Source organism: Petaurus breviceps, unplaced genomic scaffold (assembly GCF_028583685.1).
Source record: "Petaurus breviceps papuanus isolate PSGF00001 unplaced genomic scaffold, PetGlider_PUasm1.0 90792, whole genome shotgun sequence".
NCBI lineage: Eukaryota > Metazoa > Chordata > Mammalia > Diprotodontia > Petauridae > Petaurus > Petaurus breviceps.
The window spans coordinates 18,468,675-18,492,935 of record NW_027187347.1 but is presented as its reverse complement, the minus strand read 5'-3'; the positions used below and the strand labels follow the sequence as shown (position 1 = coordinate 18,492,935).

General features: G+C 39.1%; 1 long non-coding RNA gene and 1 pseudogene across 1 annotated transcript in view; both read right to left on the bottom strand.

Annotated features, from left to right (window-relative positions):
• Window positions 1-7,975: 7,975 nt before the first annotated feature.
• Window positions 7,976-8,076, bottom strand: LOC138147533 (U6 spliceosomal RNA; annotated as a pseudogene).
• Window positions 8,077-23,523: 15,447 nt separating this feature from the next.
• LOC138147463 (uncharacterized) overlaps window positions 23,524-24,261 on the bottom strand; it is a 28,246-nt gene continuing 27,508 nt past the window's right edge. Inside the window, exon 4 of the long non-coding RNA XR_011164813.1 lies at window positions 23,524-24,220. This is a non-coding gene — a long non-coding RNA (uncharacterized lncRNA). The remainder of the gene's footprint in view (window positions 24,221-24,261) is intronic.

Here is a 24,261-nt window from a genome sequence, read left to right as displayed (position 1 = left end):
CCAGTAACTCCATATTACTTCCAAGACCAAACATAAAATCCTCTATTTGGGATTTAAAACTCTTTCTAACCTATACCCATCCTGCTTTTCCATCTTCTTGCACTTTATTTTCCTTCATGACCTCTACCATCCAGCTGCACTGTTCTCACGTGACACCTCATTTCCCACCTCTGTACTTTTGCACTGGTTGTCCATCATACCTGGAATACTAAAGCTTCTCACCTTCACTTGACTTCCTTCAAGACTCAGATCAAATTTTATCTTCTTCAAAAGGTCTTTCTTGTCCCTACCCTCAATTTCCAGTACCTCCCTCTAGATACTATCTTCTCTCTACTCTATATACATCTTGTTTATATATTGTTTTCACCATTAAAATGTAAGCTCTTTAATGGCAGGGACCTGTTTTTGCCTTTATAATAAATCTCCAGTGTTTAGCACAGTGTTATTGTTGTTCAGTCATTTTAGTCATGTTCAATTCTTTGTTGACCCCATTGGGATTTTTCTTAGCAAAAATTCTGGAGTACTTTGCCATTTCCTTCTCCAGCTCATTTTCCAGATGAGGAAACTGAGGCAAACAGGGTGACGTGATTTGCCCAGGATCACATGGCTAGTAAGTATCTGAGGACAGATTTGAACTCAGGAACATGATTCTTCCTGACTCCAGCCCCAGAACTCTGTCCATTGTGCCACCTAGCTGCCCAGACATGATGTAGCTTTTCTATTAAACTATAAGCCAATTGAGGGAAGGAATTGGGCTGTTTTCCATCTTTATATGCCCCAGGACCTAGCTCAGCATCTTATATATCATTAGGGATAGAGCCTGGACCTGTGGTTTTAATGGTATAGGGAATTTTTAAGCAAGTAAACTTTGCCAATGTAGGTTAGTCCCTTCTGGACTTAGGGAGTTGTCTAGAGCTGTAGGAGATTAAATGATTTGCCCAAGGTCACACAGTAAATATCAGAAGTGAGACTGGAACTAAGGTCTTTCTGGCTTCACATCCAAGTCTCCAATACATTTCCATGCTGTCTCTTCTGCACATAGATAGCTCTTAATGTTGGTTAAATTGCTATTGAATCAGAGAATCTTTTCAGGCCAATGCTGGCATCTCTTTGGTTCCATGAGACCTCTGCCTCTGTGGACAAGTTTAGCCTTGCTCCTGCTACTTTCCCCCCTCCCAGTCAGAGAAAAGATTTACACATAATACTTTGCTTTAGTAACACACTGTCTCCTTTGATGACAGGTCTGGACAACTTAAAACACAATGTTCTCTTATGAGCAATGTAAGAGTACACAAGCAGAACATTTCAGTGGTATGCCATTGGAAAACAAATCTTAATGCAAGTTTTCCACAATTCACAATGAATAGTGCTAAGAATGGGAGGGGGAGAAGGGCTTGCAGTCTAATGTTTGTAATTGTGAAAGGGAAGATGTTGTTCTCTGATAAAGGAAATTTAACCATGATGGGGGGGGGCAAATATTTGGAGAGGGATAAGGGCTGGGAAGCCACCATGGCCCCTAAAATGATCCTAGACCCTTATTTAGAAGCTAGAACTCATTTAAATCAATAAGAATTAAGCTTTTTAGAATGTGGTCAATTACTGTGATCTTAATATTATTTTCACACCATACAGCTTGTCCTTTGAACATTTGAAGTCAAGCTATCAAACACATAGGCTTTTAACCACTTTTTATTCTGGTCAACTTTAAAGTGCTGACTATCCAATTGACCACTAGATGGTGTTTATACTAAAATTATATCATTAATTCTTTTAAATATTTTTTTAATTTAAAAAAATTTTAAGTGCTTTAGAATTTGTGAAAAATTTCAATAATACCAATATTGTTCAATGAAGAACTGTTAATCATTTAACTATTATCATCAATACAATGATCCAAGATAATCCCAAAGGACTAATGATGAAGCATGCTATCTGCCTCCAGAGAAAGAACTGATATTGATTGAATACAGACTGAAATATGTTATTTTTCACTTCCTTCCTTCCTTTACTTCTTTCTTTCCTTCTTTCTTTTTCTTTTGAGTCTTCTTTTACAAAATTACTAATATGGAAATGTTTTACATAATTGCATATGTATAACCTATATCTGATTGCTTATTGTCTCAAGGAGGGAGGGAGGGATAGAATTTGAAACTCAAAACTTTAAATGAAAATGTTAAAAATTGGAGGAAAATTTTGAAAAAAAATTTTTTAATTGTGCTTTTAAATACTTTTAAAATATTGTGTTTGAGTCTTTCCTCTCTCCAACATGGGGCATCTCAGAGTGAAACCTTGCTCTGTTCACCAGAGCAGGCTGTCTGTTAAGAAAACATGAAACTATTTTTAGGAGAAAAATCTACTGAAACAAAATAAGAAAATTAGTATCGTAGAATCCAATTCAATTTATTAAACACTTATGTGCCAGGCTCTGTGTCAAGTGTTATGGAGAGAAAAATAGGCAAAAGACATTACCGGTATCTGCCCACACTGGACTTGGCATCAAAGCACCTGGATTTACATTTACCTACTTGTGTCCAACAGTAGCCATCTCTAGGGCAGGAGTATGGTGGAAGGACAGGAAAAAAGGGGGGCGGGGGAAGAAATGTACATGATAACTCTGTTTTATATTTGGAGGGAATAACAAGTTGTACATGGTAGATTTGTAATTTCACATGCAATTATCTTTTTTATTGTACTGTTATGGAAATGCTTGTTTTATTCCGTGAATTGAAAATGAAATGAATTTAATAATAAACAAAAAGATCTAGGTTAGAGTCTCAGCTCTGCTACTTTCTAGCTGGTGTAAGTCTTTGAGCCTAAATCCCTCAGAATGGGTGCTAATTGTTGCACTATGTACCCCTTCAGAGTCTGGTGGGAGAAGTGCAATACATGGGGAGCCCATAGGAGCTCCTTGAGGCAATAGATTTTTTTTCCTTTTTTTGTAGCCCCAGAGTTTAGCACAGTGCCCAGAACAGAGCAGGTATTTAATATATGAATACTTGTTGACTTGACTTAATCTAACCTAGATGTTTGCACAGGGTCAGAAGCTCTTAAGAAGCTGTGAGGGAAATTTTACCTCTCTCCACCTCTGGACCTACAGCCTTTGTTGCTGGCCTCCACATGCATATACATCTGGGGCATAAGACCAGGGTGGAGGGCAGTCCTAGGTCTTTGAATCAATACATATGATTTATGCCGCTGCTATGGATCATTTTAACTGCTTCCAAGGACCCTGACTGCAATCCATTTTCTACTTTTTTCCTCCCATTTGACCATAGGCCTTGGATCAGACTCTAGCTTTTTGACTCAGAATCTACTGTCAGACCATGCCTTCCTGTTTTGTCTGACCAGGGAGATGTTTGCCTTGTCTGTTTGGGGGGAATCTGTTTCCTGCCTATCCCCTCTGGCCCAAGTGTATTTACATGTCTCTCTCTAGAATAACTGATCACCTGGCAGTGACCCTTTCTTGGTTTATCTTGACCACCAGTTGTAGTTCCATCTCCAACACCTCCCCCCCGCCCAAGTCCTGTACCATCCTGCAGCTACCCATGACCCAGTGCTGGCACAGTGAAATATCTGCAGAGCAAACACAACTCTGCTCATATATGAGTCTTCCATAGCTTCTAAACTTTTCCTAGCATTTGTTTGATATGTTCTCAGAAGGAAAAAAAAAAGTCACTTTCCACATAAAGGCTTTGGTAGAGTTTCTGCCTTTGGAATTTTGTCCTCTGATCTGTTCTTTCACTCCTGGATTATTTTTTAACACCATCCTGAAGGAAACTCTTCTAGATTCACATCAGAATTTTTCCTTAAAGTAGCTGCTTGTTCTTGTTTAGTCATTTTTCAGTTTTATTCAACTCTTCATGAACCCTTTTGGGGTTTTCTCAGCAGATACTGGAGTGGTTTGGCATTTCCTTCTCCAGCTCATATTACAGGTGAGGAAACTGAGGCAAACAGGGTTAAGTGACTTGCCCAGGGTATGCTATCTAGCATTTACATAGCACTTTAAGGTTTGCAAAGCACCTTACCTGTTATGTCATTTGAAGAACACAAAGAACTTGTGAGAGTGGGTGCCATTATTATTCCTATTTTCAAGATAAGGAAACTGAGGCAGACACAGCTAGCCCAAGGTTATGCATCTAGTAAAAAGTCCAAGATAGGATTCAACCTCACGTCTTCTTTACTTCAAGTCTAGCACTCTATCAAGCTGCCTGAAAAGGAAGTGACTAAACTATTTCTTTCTACCCTTTGACTAAGCAATCTCATTACTGGACATATGCCAAAGGAAATCAAAGACAGCAAAAAAGGTCCAACATATAACAAAACATTTATAGCAGCACTTTTTGTGGTTGTAAATAAGTAGAAACAAAATTGGTGTCTATACATTAAGAAATGACTAAAAAAGCCCTACTAAATACAAATGTAATGAAATCGTTTTGCAGGAAGATATAATGAAATGAAGAATTAAGGAAAATGTGGAATTTTTAAGTTGAATCTCCCTGGAATAAACAGGAGCAGGAGAATAATAATCACAGTGATTACAATAATGGTAAGATCACTTAAAGGAGACTGAATTCTGGGGAATGGGAATGTTGATGTAAGTTCAAAAGGAGAGGTAATGAAATATGCCTCCTCCCTCCTCACATGGAGGCAGGGAAATACCAAGGAAAAATATTGTACACACTGTCAGACATAATTTCTTCATTAGATGTTTTTTGCAAATTGTTTTTCTTCTTTCAAAAGTGTCCTAGAAATGTGACTAGACAGCAAATCACAGTAATGAAATAAGCCCTCAGGCTTTTAGAGAGCTTTTTTATTCAGTTGTGTTTAACTCTTTGTGACCCCATTTGGGGTTTTCTTGGCAAAGATACTGGAGTGGTTTGTCATTTCCTTCTCCAGCTCATTTTGTAGATGAGGAAACTGAGGCAAATAGGGTTAAGTGACTTGCCCAGTCACCCAGCTAGTGTCTGAGGTTAGATTTGAACTCAGGTCTTCCTGACTCCGGATCCAAGACTCTATCTACTGTGCCACCTAGCTGCCATCACTTCTTCAATTCTAGACCATCAACAAAACAATAAACCAAGCCCTGATTTGTAGTGTAGAGCATTGAGCCATGGGAGCTGGTTAGAGCTGTCTCCAGCACTCCCCTGGTTATGTAGAAGCAGGACTAGAAATTTCTATCTAGCCCCAGAGGGCAAAAGCTAGAAATAGCTAAGTGAAAGTTGCAGAGAGGCAGATTTTAGTTTAATTTTAGGAAAAAACATACTTCTTACCTCCCTTTCTCCATGACGGCAGCAGGTTGTGTACATTGTCCCTATATAAGTTGTTTTTGCTTAACTGTTCCAAGGGAGCATTCAGTTTGGGAGGGGGAAGGGAAACACTTCAAGAAATGACTGCTATCTCAAATAAAATACAGCAATAAAATTTACTTAAATGACAACAACAGCATCATCAATAATTAGAGTTATCTAAAAGTACTCTGGGAAATAGTGGGGATACCATAACTGGAAGTTGTCAACCCAAGGCTGGGTAGTCATTTGTCAGGTCTACTGTTGTGTGGCAGGAATCCTTCTTCAGACATGGTTTGGAGTAGATGGCCTCTGACATCCTTTCCAATCCTGAAATTTTGTGATCCTGAGGTCTCCAGATTCAGTCCTTGAAAAGGGCCTGGGGTTGAGTCACACCCTCTGGAACTAACAGTGATGCCAAACAAGAAACTGTGTGGAGGCTGTACCTTCTGAGTCAGTGGTGGCCCTGCCTACCTGGGCACTCAAGTGGTAAGCAAGCCTGAGGCATTTTGTTGGTTTTATTTTATTTTGAATTTTCTTTTTTTATTAGGAGCTAAACAAACATCAACAAATGTATATTTTAATATACAAAGGACAAAAAAGAGGATTGTATGTGGAACCTGAACCTCTGTCACACAGGGGTTTTTTTTAGAATGTGTATAAAATTTAGCATAATAGTAGCAAAACTGCCCTGCTTGTTTATGTCCCCTTCTGAACTTCTGCTCTGTTCTCAATTTGTTTAATATTCCGTGGACAGTCTCATCTCTTTTCTTTTTTAGCTTTATTACTACCCATCTACTACCTCCTCAAATAGAAACCCTCTTGGGACCTGCAAGTGTCTCCCCATTTTAGTATTTCACATAGCTTTAAAGTGATTTTCCCCCAAAGAATATATCTAACCATGTTGATTGCCTACTTAATAAATCCCCAAAGCTCCCTGTTGCCCTTAGGATCAAATATAAACACCTCGAATTTCTAAAGCCTTTTGCAACCTGGCCCCAACCTGCCTTTCCACCTTGCTATACATTATTTCCCTCACTTTGAAGTTTAGCAAAATTAACTTTCTTGCTATTTCTTACACATCACACTCCATCTCCTATCTCCATGCCTTTGTACTGACTGTCTTCCATTTTGGGAATACTTTGTGTCCTTATTTCTGTGTCTTAGAATCTCTTGTTCCTTTTTAAAAAATTAAGCTCAAATTTCACTTTCAATGTAAGACATTTGGGCAGTTAGGTGGCACAATGGATAGAGTGGTAGGGCTGGAGTCAGAAGACTCATCTTCACAAGTTCAGATCTGGCTGTATGACCCTAGGCAAGTCACTTAACCCTGTTTGCCTCAGTTACTCATCTGTAAAATGAGCTGAAGAAGGAAATGGCAAACTACTCCAGTATCTTTGCCAAGAAAACCACAAATTGGGTCACAAAGAGTTGGACTCAATGGAACAACAATAACCCCAAAATATGTTTATCTACTCCAGCACTTTTCACTGTATGTTGCTGTTTCCAGCCCCAACTTAAGACATTTGTAACAAACAGAAGCCCACCACATTGTAAAGCAGTTCATGTCATTGCTGAACAGTTCTAATTGTTAGAAAACTCTTCCTTAACATCGAAGAATGTAAACTCCTTGAGAACAGGAACTGTTTCATTTTTGTCTTTTATCCCCAGTACTTTATACTATAGTAAGCATTTAATAAACATTTTATGTTTTTAAAAAAGTATAGTCAAGCAAAGCAACTCAATACATTGGCCATGTCTGAAAATGTTTGTCTCATTCTATATCCTTAGTCGTTTACCTCTCTGTCAAAAGAGGCATGCTTCATCAACAGTCTTCTGAAGTCCTGATTGCTCACTGAAGTGATCAGAACTCTGATGCCATTCAGAACTGTTTCTCTCAATATTATTGTGGCTATTGTGTAAATTATCCTCCTGCTTCTACTAACTTCACTTTCCATAAGTTCATTCAAGTCTTTCCAGGCTTCTGTGAACTCATTATATATATATATATATATATATATATATATATATAATTTCTTATAGTACAATACTATTCCATGATATTCATATCACGGAATTTGTTCAGCCATCTCTGGTTGATGGACATCAATTTTGTCTCCAGTTCTTTGCTGTGACAAAACATACTATTATACATATTTTTATGAGTCTTATTCCTCTGTATTTCATATCTTTGATACATATACTAGAGGTATTTCTAGATCAGAGGGCATGTGTATTTTAGTGACTTTGGAGGATATAGCTTTCCAAAATGGCTGGATCAATTCAGCTCTAGCAAAAGTGCATTGGTATTACCTGTCCTCTAGTAGCCCCTTCAACAATAACTATTTTCTCTTTTTGTCATCTTCATCAATTTGATGGTTGTGAGGCTCTTTCAGAGTTTTAAAAAAATTTCATTTCTCTTATTATTATTGATTTGGAACATTTTTTCATATAATTTTTGGTGGGTAGAATTGCCTCATTGGAAAACTTCCTGTTTATGACTTTGATCATTTATCTATTAGGGAGTGGCTCTTGTTCTTGCATATTTGGATCAATTCCCTATATATTTTGGCTATACACTTGTATCAGAGAAATTTGCTGCAAAGATTTTTCCTCAGTCCTTCCATCTGATTCTAACTCCATTGGTTTTACTTCTGCAAAAGTACTTCAAATTTATGTAACCAAGATAGAAAAATTTGGAATGTTTCATGAATTTGCATCATCCTTGCCCAGGGGCCATGCTAATCCTCTTCATTTCAAGTTTAGTTTTATTACCAAAGTTTCATGGAAAAAGGGTGGAGCATCTACAGACTTAATCCCTGGAAGCAAGTTTCTAGGTAAAGAGGCCTCTAAACCCAGAAAGGAGCTGGGTCTTTGGGTACCAGGTTTGTCATGATGTGTTGGAAGGAACATTAAATTTAGCATCAGACATCCTAGGTTGGAATGTCTGTCACTCCCTAATTCTAACTCCCTTCTGACTCTTCACCCCTTCTTAGGGTTGTGCTATCACTCCCTACAGTCTCAGTTAATCTTTTCGATCCCAGGCTGTTTTATGATATGGCAGCAATTCTCATATCACTGATGGGGAGGTTGTTGATGACTCAACATCAGCTATCCAAACATTGCCTTTTATTTCAGTATTTTTATGAGTGCTACACCTTATGTGACAAGGACAATTCTAAATTGGCCTTCAAAGCCTGTCAATTCTGAAAACCAAAGGGCAGGTAATTACTAACAGATGGCCTTTGATATTGACAGCATAGAATGTGAAGTCTCTGGAGTGTGGGGAGGGCAGTGCTATTAAAAATGAAAGACTCCTTTACTTTTTTTTATACAAATGGAGATGAGACATTGAATGTGTTCTTCCTTATCAATGGAAATATAACAATATAGTTCTTGAAGTTGACATGAAATTCAGTCTTCTATCTCTCCTTGATAGTGTTTGTTATATCAGAAGATAATAGGATTTAGAGCTGAAAAGGTTTCTAGAGACCATCTACCCCAACCCTATCAGTGTTTGTTTTTGCATATAACACTTTTATTTTCTGAAGGCATATTTAATTCTGTTCTGTAATATTATATTTCATAGAATCATAGAATTACAGTATCTTGGTTCTAAGTCAAGATTCTTAACCTGAGATCCATGAACTTCTTCTTTAAAATGTTTTGATAACTTGCTATATTATTCAGATTTACTTTGTAATCTTGTACACTTTGCTTTATGCATTTGAAAAAATTATTCTAAGAAGGGGTCCATATGTTTCACCAGATGCAAAGGGATTCGTGACAAAAAAGGTCAAGAATCTCTGTTCTAAAGCAACTAAGATGGTCAATGGATAGAGCACTGGGCCTGGAGTCAGGAGCACCTGTGTTCAAATCTAGTCTCAGACACTTACTAGCTGGGTGACCCTGGACAAGTCATTTAACCCTGTTTGCCTCAGTTTCCTTGACTGTAAAATGGGGTTAATGCTAACGCCTACCTCCCAGGGTTATTGTGAGGATCAAATGAGATATTTGTTAGGTGCTTAGTGCAGTGTTTGGCTCATAGTTGGTCCTTAATAAATGCTTATTTCCTTCTTTTCTTCCATTTGATGCAACCTCTTAATGCTGGAATTCTCTTTTAAAGATTCCTCACAGATCACTGGATCATAGATTTCAAGCCAAAAGGGACCTTAGAGGCCTTTTCTCCAGTTCATTCACTTTACAGAGTCAGGAAACTGAGGCTCAAGAAGGTTAGATTACTTGCCTGAGGTCACACAGGTAGTTGGATTTGATCCCAAGTCTTCTGACTCCATAGCTCTTTTCACTGTATGTTGCTGTCTCCAGCCCCAACTTAAGACATTTGTAGTAAACAGAAGCTTACCATATTGTAAAGCAGTTCATGTCATTGCTGGACAGTTCTAAGTGTTAGAAAACTTTTCCTTAACATTGAACTGAACTCTCCTTTCCTAGAATGTCTAATTCTGCCTTCTGGCCCAACACAGAATAAATCTTCATCTTCTTCCACTTGGTAAGTCCCTTAAATATTTGAAGTTCATTATCATGCCTCCTCTTCCACTCCCTTCCCATATGTCTTCTCCAAACTAAACATTCTCAGCTCCTTCAGCTGTTCTTTATACATCATACTTTCCAGGCCCTGAGTGATTTTGGTTACTCTCCTCTGGACATGCTGCACTTTGCCAACATCCTTCCTAAAATATGGCACCAAGAATTGAGCACAAGACTTCAAATGTCATATGACCAGGGCAGAACACAAAGGGACTGGCATTCCCTGAGCTGGACCCAGTTATTTGTATCAAACTTTTATTTACTCAGCCATTGATCCTCCCTTGCTTATATACATATATATGTATATAAATATATACACACACACCTTGTTTTATATATATATTCATATATACCTTGTTTACATATATATGCACCTTGTTTTTATATAAATATACCATATATACATATATACCTTGTGTATACACACATAAATATATATGCACACACCTTGTTTTATATATATATATACCTTGTTTCTATATAAATATACAATATATATATACCTTGTGTATACACACACACACACATATATATACACACCTTGTGCTCTTTTTTAGCATTATTGCAAAAGGTAATGCATGGTAACATGCTTGGGAAATGGAGGGTGGTTTGTGGGTCCTGGTTAATGGAGTTTCCAATTAACTGAGGATTAACCCATTTGTATAACAATTATACAAGATAGAGAAACTCTTGCATCAAATGTAGGGACCCACTTCTTGATGTCTATTTCAGATCCAAACAGTTATATTTGCTGATCTCTTAATCATGTAATTCCAGAAATACCCTCAATCAGCTACAAATCTTCAATATGTTAGCCAGGCCGTCAATCACAGCGTCATCATATGTTGAAAGAGGCCCCATAAAAAGACAAAGTCCAAATCATGACTGATGAGTTAGGCTGAGCACAATAAATCTAGAGGGGAAAATAAAATCTTCCCTTCAGATTTCTCACAGGTAGAAAGCAGAAGGCAGGAGGGACACAGGCCTCCCCCACCCCCAGCTGCTCCCAGGAATAGGCCTCAAGCAGCTGTTGCCAGGCCAGCCCCTGGCTCATCCTCCCCGGGGGAACAGGGGACCATCTGTTCTGGGAGAGACCACAAACCATCCCTTCTGCCTTGCTCTTCCAGTCCCCCTACTCTCCCCCCCCTCTGCCTTTCCCAACCACTCTGTATGAAGAAAGCTTTATTAATGACAACAGCCCATTGTATTGTTGTAGTATGATGTAGGAACATGGAAAGAACACCGGTTTTGATTTAGGTGACTTGAGTTTCATTTTCTACTCTAACAATTACTAAGTAGGTGACAATGGACAAATCATCTCACAAAGGTGAGCCTCACTTTCCGGTTGTTAAATGGGGAAGAGACCTTGGAGATCAGCTAATCCAGGCCCTTTATTTCATTTTTTTTTAAGCTACACTTCTCATTGTATTTTACTCTAAGGAGTTTAGGCATTTTAATGGTCAGATAGCTCTTTATGTGCACATTGGATAGAGCCTAGGGCAGAATTGAGCTCTAGCTGCCCCATAGGATCAATCAATCAATCAATCAATCAGTAAACATGTATTAAGTTCCTACTATGTGGCAGGAGCTGTGCAAAGGATCAGTGCCTTACCACCTTGCTACATATTGCACAACCCACACAATATCATAGTCTCATCTATAGCTTGGGCAGTCCATAGGAGTCCAAGATTCTGGCTTCCCTTAACTGCCAGGTGGCCTCTGTGATGTTGCAGATGCCAACTTTCTTGATGGGCATGTAGCAGGTGGGTACAGTTGGTGTGCCGGCTGGGCTGCATGCCCAGTGTTTCTTCTATTGTTGGTCATTATGTGATCAAGGATATAAAAGATGAATCTCCTCACTTTAAAGAAAAGGAAACTGAGACCAAAAGAGAGAGAGAAGATACCTTGCTCAAGGTCTCACTAGTAAAGTAACAGAGCCAAGATTTGAACCTAGGCTCTCTGACTCAGAATCTAGTATGCTTTTCATTACAATGTCTCCCCAATATTCACTCAATGGATTGTTTTAAGGAGAGTACTTTGAAAAACATCTAAGTGTCTCTAGATGTCATAGTGGATAGAGTGCTAGTCCCAGCTTGGGAAGACTTGAGTTCAAATCTCACCTTTGATACTTACTGGTTGTGTGATCCTGGGCAAGTCACTCCTCTGACCCTGTTTCCTCTTTTGTAAAATGGAACTTACCTCACAGAGTTGCTTTGAAAATCAAATAAGACAACATGTAAAAAGCTTCAAAACACTTAAAGGGTTCTATAAGGGGTAGCTATAGTTATAGTGCAACAGACCTGCAAAGTGTTATATTTTTAATTATTATTTATCATCATTATTAAATTATAAAATATTATTATTTAATTTTTAATATTTTCCCTATATAAGAAGTTATCCTACCTTGCCTCAGTGACTTATCTAGTTTCAAGGGCTAGGGTTGCTGATTACGCTTTGAATCCTGTGCAAATAGTTGAAAGAGGAGTAAGAAAAAACCAGTTTATGGCCAGTTTAAGATAGTATATTGCAGGGGCAAAGGGGAATGCTGAATTTGGAGTCAGAAGACCTAGGTTCTAATTCTGAATCTGCTACTTACACTGAACTGTGTAACCGTGGGGAAGTCTCTTAAGTTCTTTTAGTTTCCTTAATAAAGGAATTTATTAAGGAAATAATAAATAAAATTTTTCCTGACAACTCTAAATTCACAATCTTATGAACCTATGGAAATGAGTCCAGATTTGTCAAAATGTAGAGGAACCCAGTCTCTACTTGAAACTCTGTCTTTGAACTAAAAGAAAGAGAAAAAAAGGAAGGAATGAAGGAAGGAACAAAGGAAGAAAAAGCAAAAAAGATGGAAGCAAAATCTCTAAGGGGACATTAGACACCACATACTTTTGTTGCATGTCCAGCTCACACCGACTGGACAAAACAAAGCTAACAGACTATAGAGACCCCATACTTTGTTCACCTGGGAGCTATATTAGCATTTTTGGTTTTGATTTTTTAGTTTAGAGAAAGACCAGAGAAACTGGGGAATGCAGCTCTCCCACAGCATTCAACTTGGGAGAGCAGTTCAGAAAGGATATGTAGCTACCAGCTGGGGACAGCTAAGTTGCTGAATGGAAAGAGTGCTACACCAGAAGTCAGGAAGACCTGAGCTCAAATCCAGCCTCAGACACTTACTAACTGTGTGACCCTGGGCAAGTCATAAAGAGATGGACATGACTGAAATGACCAAGCAACAACAACAATCTCATAGGTTTGTTCTGGGGATCAAATGACATAGCAGCTAAAGTGTTTAGTAAGCCCTAAAGCACTACATAAATGTTAGATATAATAATTACTATCGAATTATTAATTTCTTTCCTAATTCTAAATTGAAATCCAAAATGGTTGGGCCACATTATAGTTCCACCAATACATCACTGTTCTTGTCATCCAATTTTCCTTCTCACAAGACTATTCCCAGGTTCTCATCTTTGACAGTCTACAGTCTATGGTCTTTCAAGACCTCTGGCAGTGGTTCATCAATCACACCTGCCAAAACCCTCAGAACCTGGTCACCTTCAACTAGTCAAGGGCTAATTCCACACTTACATCGAGCTCCAACCTGCCATTTTTCTTTTGTCCTTTCCAGCCTGAAGAGCATTCTCCTTGACAGAGAAAACAGAAGCAACCTAAGAGTTGGGTAATTCTGCCTTTCTTCCCTCACCTATCATTATCTCATCCACTGCAGCAGTCCTGCTCTCCTGGCTTTGATCCTCTCTGCTTCCCCAAATAACCTTCTTGTTGTCCTTCCCTTTACCCATCAGCCTCAGTTCATTCTGCACATTAACACTCTGAACCTGATTCTCACAGAACAATGCCACATTTCTGTATTGACTCAGTGTTACATGTTCTTGCTTCCATCTTCTGGATATAACTGTTTAAAATCTAAATTGGTTTCTGACTTACCTATGCAGTCACATTGGTGTCTTTAAACAACTCCCTCTTTCTTTCTTATTACAATTACTTCTCTTTGTTCTTTACAATTTAATTTTCCAGAGCTTTCCATCCCTCCTAGGCTAAGTTCCAACAGTCCATGGCATTCCAGCTATCTCCTCTAATTCCTTCAAAATCAGTCTCCCCTCCATCTGATCTGCATGTCAGACTCTGCCCAGCTTTTCTCTTCTTCTCTATCACAAATTCTAATATGGTATGTGTACTTCATCATAAAGGTCCCATCATTTCTATTTAAGTAGCCAGCTTTTCTTGAACTAGAGTTTCCTCTGGCTGGGCCTTCTTTATCCTAAAACTTACTGTCATAGGAGTATCTATCATTCCCTGTTCTTGAACCATGTGAGAAAGCAATACATCAACCTTTCATCATAATGAGGTCCCAGTTAGGTGAGGACTAGGTGATCAAGCAATCAATTAAGAAGCATTTAATAAAACACCTATGATAAAGTTTGATGAGAGACAGTGTGGTGTGGTAGATAGAGATATGACCTTGAAGCCAGTGAGACATATGTACAAGTCCAAACTCTAATACATATTGGCTGTGTGTCCCAGATCAAGTCACTTAACCCCTCACTGCTCTGACAGTTCTCTAACACTGTGAGTTGCAGACAAGGTACCAACCTGCTTTGAGAGAGGGAGTTTTCTCACCTGAGTCCAACCCCTTTTCCTATGTCCCAGACACTGTACTAGGCACTAGGGATGCACAGACAAAAATGAAACAGTCCCTCAAAGACTCACACTATAGAGAGACAACACATATACATGCATGAATATAAATATTTGCTAGGTAGCCCTAAAGTTGATCTAAGAAATCTAAGGTAATTTAGAAGAGTAGGGAGGCACCAGCAGATAGGTGAATCAGGAAGGGCTTCATGTAGGGTGTTGTACTTGAGCTGAGCTTTGAAAGAAATCAGGGACTGATTCCAAGAGGCATAGATGAGGAAATGTCCAAATATACAGTGACCAACAAAGACACCAAGACTACCCTTCCCCTAGGACTTTAATTTATTCCTTTGAAACTCTTTGACCCAGACAGATCAGATTCCAGTCCTGGCCTCTGTCAGGAACTGCATTTGAATATTTCCTTGCCCTGGAACCTACCTCCAATTAATAGGGTTTTCCACCAATTCTAACAACTTACTGGTTTTTCTTTCATGATCTTGACCATAGTCATATCCATACCAGATAAGTGCAAAATTGTGGATAATTGTAAAATGTGGAGTCAATATTTGCTCTACCCTGCTTCTCACCAAAGTTCCTAAGTAAAATAATTGCATTTCAACCTGCCATAACCAATGTGAATGTAAACTCTAGTCTTCTCACCATCCAGTCAAGGATCTGGAATTGAAGATGCAAAAAGTGTGTCTCACCCTCTTAGCATCTTGAGATGAAGTGAGCAAACTGGTTCTCATTGTAAGTTCAGTTCATCCCTGGGGATGTGAGCATGAGATATTTACTGACCCAGACACCTGACCCAGCCTCTCTGCTGCCTCCACCACCTGCTCCCTGATGTTTAGAGAAAGAATAGGCTGGTGCCTCTTCAAATCACTATAAGACTTTGTGTGGGGGGTAGAAGCCCCAAGCAATTGATCTTTCCCCAACCTTTGGCTAACAACATCCTTCTCCTCATTCTTGTGATTCAGACTATTCCTATCCTCTTACTACTATCCAGACCAGTCCCATCTGTCCCTAGTTCTTATCCTCCTCTATCCTCCCTCTCCATTTTACCCTCTGCACATTCTATCATTAACAAATTCCCCTTCATACTAAATATCTTCCTCTCATACTCATTCCATCTTCTTGCATTCATGTGAACCTGGCTTCCTGAAGAAGATGCTACATCTTTGGTCATGATTTCCAGAACTAAGTGCTCCTTCTTTCACATTTCCCATCACATTGGACCAGGAATTGAAATAGGCCTATTCATTGTTCCTTGGTGCCATTTCTTTTTTTTTTTAATTTTTTATTTATTTATTTACTTTTAGTTTACAACATTCAGTTCCACAATCCCTTCAGTTCCAAATTTTCTCCCCCTCCCTCCTTTCCCCCTTCCCCTCATAATGGCATGCAATCAGATATAGGTTCTACAAATAACTTGCTGACATTTCTAAATTGTCCCTCTCCCACAATCACTCAGCAACCTCTCCTCCTTTGAAGTTCATCTGCCTGTATCACCCAGTCAGGATTTTTGTTGCTATAATCTACTGACTTAGAGGTCACTCTCCATCCTTTGTTGAAGTGTTCAGTATTTGGATAACAATCTTCTTCTTTACCCCAACCCTTCTGCTCATATATATTGAAGTCCCTGGAAAAGTCCTGTCTGCTAATTTGATAACCTTTTCAACACCCATATTTTCACTTCACCTCAGCCACCCGATAAGAATGGTAAGAAGATCTCACAATCATTCATAATAGCACTGCTTCCACAACACAAATTCTAAAATTCCCCTCTCTGATCATAATCTCCTGCCCTTCCTTCTCTCCCTTTACTTCGCTCTTCTGATACCTAGTCCTCATTCTCACTATGACCTCCAGCCTCTGCAACCCCCATGTTCTGACAGTTTCATTTATAGATTCAGTCAGCCCAAAACCTCAGAGGTGCCTTGAGGCACACCTTTACCCACACACTCAAACACAAACACAATGTATTATGCTGTTTATCCTTCATTCTCAAGGAGAACCACAACATCAAGGAGGTGATGCCATGACATGAACATGAATTGGATTTGAGTGAGCAAGGGCTATACAAAGTCACCAGCCTCACTTTCACCTCCTGAGTCATCTGAGTCCAGTGGCTAGATATAGATCAGGACAACTGGAGATGGTCCAGGATGCAGTGGGGGACCTTAGCCTTTTCAAGCTAAGGTCTTTAACAGGTCTCAATTTGACTGAGACAATGCCTATTCACTGACTAGGTCTAATAAGAAATGAAACAAAGAATAACCTCTTAAAAAATAGATCTGGGCAAAAAAAAATAAAAATAAAAGAGGGCGGTGGTGCAGTGAGTAAAGCACAGGCCCTACAGTCAGGAGGACCCGAGTTCAGTTCTGGCCTCAGACACTTAACACCCACACAAAAGAACTAAATTACTTAACCCCAATTGCCCTCCAAAAGGCAAAAAAAAAATATATCTGGGAGGGGAAGACCCTCAGGGTTTCTGACCATATGTGTATATATACATATACACATACACACATATGCATGTATATATGTACACTCATACATTATCTATAAATGCAGGTTTTATATCATTATGTCTTATACTTATACATATATTGTGTTGGTTACTTTCATATTGGAAATTATATCAAAGTTAACCAACCAGGACAACTCTGTACACATTCCATCTCTCCAGTAGAATGTAAGCTTCTTGAGGGTAGTGGCCATTTCATTTTTTTTCCTTTTTTTCTTTTGTCTCTCCAGTATCTGGCAGAGTATTTTTCACATTATAGATACTTAGTAATATTTGTTGACCTGCTGATTTTTGAGCTATCTAGTTCAACCTCCTGATTGTGAATGAGGAAATAGGCTCTAAGTTGGACAGCAGCCTACTGTCAGTCATACAGCTAATTGGTAGCTAATCAATGATTTGAACTATAGCCTCTGAGCAAGAATCCAGTGTTCTTTCTGCTACTTCCTATTTGTCTCATTCTGTGCAAAAGAATGCAGAAAAAGACTGGCTAGCTTCTTTGGTTGCCACATCACACTGTTTTTTAGTGACCAATTATGTCCCCATACTACTTCTCTTTCTCCCTCAAATCTGCTTCTTCCTTCCTGTACCCATTTTCCACTCCTTCTCCCTTCTCTTATTCTCCCTCAGATTTTGATAAGGTTCCTTATTTTCCCATTACTGGTCTTTTTGTCTGTTTTCTTGTCATGGTAGCATTAGCTTTTTTGGTATTTTTGTAAAAAGCTATCCATTTCACTTAGGTTTGTTAATTATGTTCATTATAATTATGTTATAATTACATTACTTATAATTGGCTTAACATGTCCTGATAGTTTAAAAATTCTTCCTTGTTAGTTGTTTTTCCTGTTTTTTTTTTCATAAATATGAGTTTTCTCTTTCTGTTTTTACAATTAAATATCTAAGTCAGGGGTTTGTCTTTGTTAATCTGAAAAAAAGACAAACCCTTGCTTTGATTGATTAGTGTAGTTGCCTTTTCATTTTCCATTTCTTTTCATTATGGTATTTCTTTCATTATTTTCTTTATAAATTTTGGTTCTTTTCTGCAGTGTTTAGATGTAGTCTTGACTTAGAGGTTCATCATTTTTCCCTTTTTATTTCAAGTATATATATATATATATATATATATATATATATATATATATATATATACACATACATATTTCCGGTATAATGCCTATATCTATAGGCATTATTTGCTGTGAATTTTCTTCTAAAAATAAATTTAACTCCATCCCATCAATTCAAATAGGTGGTGTTTATATTTTCATCGTCTTTTAAAATGGTCTGTTATTGTTTTCTAGATTTCCTTCCTCATTTAATTGTATCCAGATGGTTGGATATGGTTAAAATTGTTGTGTTTTTTGGTCTTGAGATCTGTGATTTCATTGGGAAAGAGAACTTCTAGCAAGAAAATGTCCTCCACCCGAGCAAAAAGGCAATTGTTCTGCTTCTTCTTAGAGAATTACACTTGAAGGACCCTGCCAACTTCAGAAAAGCAACTTCAGAAAAGACTGAGGGCAAAGTTAGCTCCATTTGGGCATAAAAACAAAAAGTCACCTACAAGCTAGCTAAGTGTGGTAAACTGAAATAACTCCACCTCAGACACCCTGTTACTTGCCCAGTACTGTATCGATTGCGATGAACCCTGAACCTCCCTCTTCACAGACCATCTCTTGGTGTTCCTGGTTTTGACACTGCTTCCACTTCAGACACTTCCTCTGTTTTTTTTTCCAGCTCTATGAATCATTTGCTCAAAATCTTTCTTTTTAATTTTTTTTTGCTTTTTTTTGGAGGGGAAAAGGTAGGGTAATTGGGTTTAAGTGACTTGCCCCAGGTTATATGGCTAGTTTTGTGTTAAGTGTCTGAGTCTGCATTTGAACTCAGGTCCTCCTGACTCCAGGGATGGTGCTTTATTCACTGTGCCACCTACCCACCCCCCATTTGCTCAAAATCTTAGTCTCTGTTCACATCTCAGTTCTGACTTCTATCCACCTGCACCAGAGAACTTAATACTTCTAATTCTCCCTTATGTGCCTTTCTTTACCTTATGTCTCTCTTCAAATTTGAGAGATTCAATCAACACAATAGAGCTAACCTAGCCAGTCCTTAATCTTACTCAGAAATGGTCTCAGCAGAACAGTGCCCTTTGTCCAAGATTGGGGAACAGCAGCCTCAAGGTCACATGTGGCCCTTTAGGTCCTCAAGTGTGTTTCTTTGACTGAATCCAAACTTTACATGATTCATTAAAGATGGCATTCCATTATCATCTTCGTTGTTCCATGCAGAATAAGTTGGTTGAAACATCATAGAGAATTGTGTGGTAGCACATAGAACTTCACTACTTTGATATGCCTACTTTCAATTTTACACAGAAAGGTACAAATTGCTTGCATTGTATGACAGGGGACCTGACAGTGAAGGACTTCTGTTAATAGAAAACAGTGGCCTGTTATTGTGCAGCCAAAAAGAAAGAATCTAGCATATAAACATAGTCTAAACAATTCACCTTTTTCAATGTAGTGATCTGAGCAGCAAACAAATAGCTAAGAGAATCTGTGTCACATTCCTGGCTCTTCCACTAATTCTTTGACAGCTTTTCTCATCTGTAAAAGTAAGGTTACTACATCATAACTTATAATGAAAATGGACATTTACATACCACTTTGAGTACATTCTCTCATTTGAGAATGAGCAACTCTGTGAGCTCACACTCCCTTTGGGAGGGTGGGGCCCCAGAGGGCAGCTGTTCCTCTCAGGGCTCTAGGTATAGATAATTATGAGGGATTGTGATTTCAAACTGTGATGGTGGCTTTAGAACATGCCCAGATCACCTAACATGGAGGTTCCCTGCTTCTGAGAGAATATCTTGCATTGCTTTATGATATAGATGGGAGTAACTTCTTTTGATTGGCTGAGTATCTGAAAGACACTATGCCTTTAAAACCTGTGAGACTGGAACACGTTCAGTGAGGGTGAAGGTTCACCCACAGTGAGGGCACCAATGAAGTGAACCAATTGTGGGAGAGGGCTCCCTTCTTTTCTTCTCCCTTTTTAGGTCTAGTGATCCCAAGAAACAACTGAGGTTTCTGTTTATTTTGTTGGATATGTCCTTGTCACTTCCAGGAACAGGAGGTAGAACCCCCACTGGACCCAAAACCAAATCATGGCACTTTTGAGCCAGGATTCTAGGCCAGATGTTACACAGCCACAGCAAGGGAACCCAGAGAAACCAGGAGGCTTGACACTGAAGCCCAAGTGGGGGTTTTTGACTTGGAAGTTGGGGCTGTGCTATATAGGAATAGAGCTGAGCTGTGAACGTAATCTCCTGAAGTAAAAATATTTCTTTGCAAAAGCTAACCCAACTGTTCAGTAATTATATTGACTTGGGGTACAGGAGACCTCTACTACTGAAGCAACACCATTTGTTGGGTCTAGAGTCAATGGTGGAGAGTGTAGGCATCCCCAAATCCCCTTAAAGGTACTAGAGAACCTTGGGAGATGGGGTTAAATGTAATACACTTTGCCTTTAGATAATAGGCCCAGGGTAGTCACAGTTATAAATACTAGTTCCTGTGCCCTCACTATTACACTTTCCCATTATCAATCAGAATCAGTTGACCTCCATTAACTTTTGGGGGGGGTAGGATTTGCTGCTAAAAAAGTCTTAAAATATTCCCCCCAGAAAAGGACCCACATATATAAAGATATTTATAGCAGCTCTTTTTGTGGTGCCAAAGAATTGGAAATTGGGGGGATGCCCATCATTTGGCGAATGGCTGAACAAGTTGTGGTATATGAATGCAATGGAATATTATTGTACTATGAAAAGTGACAAGTATTTCAGAAAAACCTAGAAAGACTTATGTGAACTGATGCTGAGTGAAGTGAGCAGAACCAGGAGAACATTGTACACAGAAACAGCAACGTTGTGTAATGATAGACTTTGCTCCTCTCAGTAATACAATGATCCAAGACTATTCCAAAAGTTTTGTGATAGAAAATGCTATCTATGTCCAGAGAAAGAACTATGGTGTCTGAATACAGATTGAAACATACTATTTTCTCTTTTTTGTTGTTGTTTTTTTTTATTACTTATGGTTTTTCCTTTTCTGTTCTGATTCTTCTCTTACAACCTGGCTAATACGGAAATATGTTTAACATGATTATACATGTATAACCTATATCAGATTGTGTGCCATCTTGGGGATGTGGGAGAGGAGGGAGGGAGAAAAATTTGGAGCTCAAAATCTTATAAAAAAAAAAAGGGATGTTGAAAACTATCTTTACATGTAACTGGAAAAAATAAAATACTATTAAGCAGAAAAAAAGAAGAAAAACCCTCACCTCCCCTAACCCCCTTATAAACTGGGTACACATTCTCCTTTTGCATATACAAAGTCCCTTAGGGAGAATTCGGCCAAATTACAATGGTAATGAGATGCACATGTAAAGAACACATGTGACAGAGGGGTAACTGCCGACTTCTGGCACAGAAAGTCCTTTTCTTACTTTGTTGAGTCCTCATGGAACTCTCCTTAGGTGGTGTTTTCTGCTAGGCTCTGAGGATCAGTGCCTGCCTATACACCATGGCCAGTGTTTCTCTCTATCACAAGGGGTCATAATATCTGACTGTCTTTCCACCCACCCACAAAAGCTTCCACTTTCATCAGTCACTGCATCCTTTGCAGCCACTGTTATTTGAGATGGACCCTGCTACTGACTCCAGGTTTTGATAGTATTTCTTTTTATTTTTAAATTTATGGAGTAAAACAAACATTTCCAAAACGTAGTATAATAAAAAAAGATGAATGCACATGAAACTTCAAATCTATTATCTATAACTTGCTATTCTTTTTAAAGATATAATGAAGTTATCATGTAAATTGCTTTTTTTCCTTCTTCCCTCCTCTTGCCCCATTCTAGAGATGGTTACCATTAGACACAAATAAGTATATATGTGGAAAATTATTCTATACATGCTTCTATTTATCACTTACTTTTCTGGCTGTAGACAGCTCTTTCTTCATATGTTCTTTATTTATAATAGTCAAAAAGACTTGGTCATTCAAAGTCATTCTTAAAACAATATTGCTATTACTATATACAATGTACTCTTGGTTCTGCTCATTTCACTCTTGACCATCTCTTACATGCCTTTCTAAGATCACTGAGGTCATCATTTCTTCTAGCACAGTAGTTAGTATTCCATCACAACCACACACCACAACCTGTTCAGCCATTTGCCCAGTTGATGGGCATCCCTTCATTTTTCCAGTGCTTTGCCACCACTAAAAGAGCTGCTATAAACATTACATTCACATTCAAAGCTGTAAATACTATTTGTGAATTTCCCTCCATCTTATTTTTACTCACTATTTTCTTTCTCAGCCTCTCTTTTTATCCTATCCTGTTACCTTATCTTCTCCCCCCACCCTCCCACTCCCCACATCACCCACCTCTCCAAGAGTCCCCTTCACCCTCTCCACCTACCATCCCGAACCCAATCCACACACTCCTCCAAAAATCCCTCTCCCACTCTATCCACCAGTTTTCTCACACCTCTACATGTTCAGAAGACTTCTACACCCTTCCAGATGCACACATTGTTTCTCCTTCAACCCAGATGAGAGTAAGGTCCCAACCAGCCCTGCACTCCCACCCGCTTCCTTTGTATTAGTTTTTCCTTTCGTGCCCCATTTTTATAATACAGTTGCTCCCTTTTACTTTTTCCTACTCAAGTTTTTTTTTAATCACCTCATCAAACACAACTCAGCCTCAACCTTTCTTTCAAACTGCCTTAGTCCCAACCAGAAGTGATCCCAGACTGTGTCTGTGGTCCAGAAAGAATGACCCCACACCTGGTGAGTGTGGTACTTACAGGGAGCAAGAACATTTTCTGAACAGTGTGGCTGGAGGTCCAACTGTGGCTTAGAGGAAGAAAAGAGCCCCTGAGTTTGAGCCCTCAAGTAGAGCTCAAAAAATAACAGTAAGGAGGACCTGAGAACTAGGGCAACATTGATAGGATTTCTGATTGCCATGGTGGGTATCCCAAACTCATAAGGTTGCCCCTCAGACAATTCCATCTTTAGATACTCATTCACCTAAGATCAAAGAAGAAAACACATATATGCAAACAAAACACACAATAGAAGTGTCATGTGCTCTCGGACACATGGAAGCCAGGTGGGAGAATTCAGCTTGCTTCACTCAGATGTCTCAGTTCTTGTCTAACTTGCCACAAAAAAGGAAAGACTGAGAAATTATGAGGCTGTCCCTTTTGTATGAGAACTCAGTTCTGGCTCAGTACTTCCTGAGTCATTGGTTTTTTTGGCTCCATAGCAAATGAAAAGATTTTTTGTCATCACACCAGCACCAGTCCCTCAGTCACACACAACTCAAAATAGGCTTCCAAAGTTCCATATGCTTCATTGGAGCCTGGTGGGGAATATCTGCAAAAGCTTTGGATAACCCACCAGGAAAGGCAAATTGGGGTACGTTCTAAGGACTGGGCCCTCATTGACCAATTTTTATGAGATGGCTAGGTGGCTCAGTGGATAGAAGCCTGGATCCTAAGTCAGAAAGACCTGAGTTCAAATTTGTCCTCAGACACTAACTAGTTGTATGACTCTAGAGAAGTCACTTAACTCCCTAGCCTCAGTTTCCTTATCTATAAAAAGAGGCTATTATAACACTGACTGCTGTGGCTCCTATTGCCTAAAGGCCTGGTAGGTTACATTCTGCCACTCTCCCTTAGTTCTCCAGTACCCTTAAAGTGAATTATGGGTGTCTAGGCCCTCAGCAAATGACTCTAGCTCCACAGAATATTGTTCTCTCAATTGTGGGAGGTGGTTCCATTAGCCATGAATAGTCAAATATGCTTTCACACAGAAATATTTACTTTAAAAGATAATCATAAATAGACAAACTTATTCTCTCAGCCCATGGGAGGCATAACCCTCCCTTTCGTCCTTACACCACTTCAGTCTCTAGGGAGTAGAAGGAAATTAAGTTTATAGTTTAGCTCATTTCCTCTAAAGCACAGTCCCAGTTCCAAATCCAAAATCCCCTCGGGCCTAAGTCCCAGGCATTCCTGGCTTCTCAAGGCTTCCATGCTGGGCTGGCGGTACCAACTTGCCTGTAATCTTGGCTCCGAGATTCTCATGCTGGAACTCTGAGGTCCATGGGATCACCAGGGCGCCTAGAAGCGAAGAAGGACAAAGAACACAGGACAGAAACAAA